Source organism: Onychomys torridus, chromosome 15 (genome assembly GCF_903995425.1).
Source record: "Onychomys torridus chromosome 15, mOncTor1.1, whole genome shotgun sequence".
NCBI classification, from domain to species: domain Eukaryota; kingdom Metazoa; phylum Chordata; class Mammalia; order Rodentia; family Cricetidae; genus Onychomys; species Onychomys torridus.
In genome coordinates, this window is record NC_050457.1 from 35,128,275 (window position 1) to 35,130,925 (window position 2,651).

A 2,651-nucleotide genomic window follows, 5' to 3' on the forward strand; every position below is an offset into this window, starting at 1 on the left:
TTTTCTGGTTTGTGTGACTATTTACCAAAAAATTTAAAACCAATATTAAGCTATACCCAGATATGTAGATAATTCAGTTTGAGAGACAAAATAGTTTTCTTAAATCCTCTCTACGAATTTTTGATCTATAATAATTTTAAAAATTCCTGAAGTGAGGATTCTCATTTAGTTAAGGAGGCAGTTACTGAATATGTATTCCAAGCAGTCCTAGCCAACTGTATTTTGGGAAGACAGAGAACTGAAATATGAGACATCACGATTTAACAGGCTGGTATTTGTGATATTACTCTTATTATAATTTCCATAATTCCATTGCCTCTGGTCATAGCTTTCCCAAGCCTTCATCTTTTCAAGCTAAAGATTTTAGCTCCAATCCCTGCATTCTCCCTGTTTTAATGTCCAAACTGTACATGATATCCAGAGTTCACACAGAGCAAGGTAAAAAGAGTAAACCGCCTAAATAACCCTTTTGTGTTTTCCATTGCTTGTCTAGAAAAAACCACACCCCTCCATTCCCAAACACCACAGTGCCTCCCCATGACAGATCAGTGTTGAAGTCGCTCCATTCGTATTCTAAATACAGTACCACTGAGAGCTGCATGATATTTCAGGCTTTGGGGGAAGGGAGAAGCCTGTGGAAGCAGAAAAATCTCCAGTGACTTCTCGGGACTTGATGGCCCAAATGACTTCCTGACTTCCTGTGTTCATTCCTAGTTGGACTGTGACATAAACATGAGCCTTCAAGTCTCAGGTGCTGTAGAGGAAAGGGGACATAAATTAGGGCTGTCAGATGGGGGAAGGGGTTAAAAGTTCATTAGTCAAGCCTCAGTGAGAGGACAGGCTCCTAGGTGATCTGGGGCGAGGTCTCTGTAGGTGGAGAAACTGAGGCACAGTCAAGAGGTGGCTGTGGGGGTGCAGCATGAATAAGCAATGGGAAAGAGGAGATCTGAAGTCACAGCTAGATCACCTATGTACAGCTAGATCACCTATGTAAAGTAGCCCTTATTTTCTCCAGGGTTTTAAGTAAGGATGTGTCAAGAAGTTAAAAGACCTTTGGCTGCTGGGTGTGTTGGCACACATTTTTAATCCTGGTACTTGGGCGGCAGAGGAAGAGAAATCTCTGAGTTTTGAGGTCAGCCTAGTCTACAGACCTAGTTCCAAGACATGCAGGACACCCTCTCCACAGAAATACAAAACCAGGAACATGTGTCCCCGCCACCAACCTTGTCTTTAATAGTATTCCCACACTAAAACAATCTCTAGCACTCCTTTTTATCATCCCCAGTGTAGAAATGTTCAGTGAATAGAGGTCAGAGGATGATGACCTATATCCAGTTGGAACGATTTGTAAATTAAACATATGGAGAGACTCTCCAGAAAAACCAAGCCCTTGGAGATCTAGCCTGTAAGGGGCAAGCGTGGAAAGAGATGAGTCAATTAGGGAGCCACTAAAATTGCAATAAACGAGGCAAACAAAGTAACATAGCTGTGACTGGTCAAAATCTGAGCCTACAGTTTCCCTCGGGGAGGGGCTGAGCAAATGATGTCATCCTATCCGAGCTGGGAAGTGAGTTGGAGCAGGAGTCAAGTGCACGTCAAAGAAACCATTAGGAGTAGAACTCTGTGGCACAGACTGCTTCAGGACTGAGTGCGGCTGGGCTGGCTTGATAGTATAGAACTTCACCTCTAAGTACGGTCATTTGTCAACACCTGGACTGGTGTCTCTGCACAGAAGTCCACAGAGAACTGGAGGTGTGAGCCACGGGTGCCTTACTCACTAAAGTCTCCAGTGGGCGGAGAAAGGTTAGGAACATTACCACTGGAAGCCTTCTCCACAGAAACAGGAGATAGGAATAGGCATCCCCGCCACCAACCATGCCCCCTAACAGTATTTCTACATTAAAAGAATCTCTTACACTCCTTTTTATCACCCCCCTTGGTGTAGCTAGAGGAAGGAGGAGGGCGAACCCACGAATAGCTAGCAAACTATACATGGACATCGATTTACTCAAGGCAACACGATAATGTCGATTTTCTTTATTCTCTAAAAGAGAAAGTGGCCGGGCAGTGGTGGCGCACGCCTTTAATCCCAGCACTCGGGAGGCAGAGCCAGGTGGATCTCTGTGAGTTTGAGGCCAGCCTGGGCTACAAAGCGAGTTCCAGGAAAGGCACAAAGCTACACAGAGAAACCCTGTCTCGAAAAACCAAAAAAAAACAAAAAAAATTGCTAGGGCTGGAGAGAGGGCAGCTCAGTAGTTAAGAGCATTTTCCTGCTCTTCCAGGGACTAGTTTGGTTCCTCCCAGCCATGTCAGGTGCACTGGGTGACACATAACTGCCAGTCAGCCCAGCTCCAAAACATCGGATACCCTCTGATCTCCATCTGACAGACAGACAGACAGACAGACAGACACACACACACACACACACACACACACACACACACACACGCGCACGCACGCACGCACGCACGCGCACACACACACACACTCCTGCCAATCAGCCCAGCTCCAAAACATCTGATACCCTCTGATCTCCATCAGACACACACACACACACACACACACACACACACACACACACACACACACACACACACACACACACACCCACGCACGCAATATAAAACCTTAAAGAATTGCTAATGCTTGGC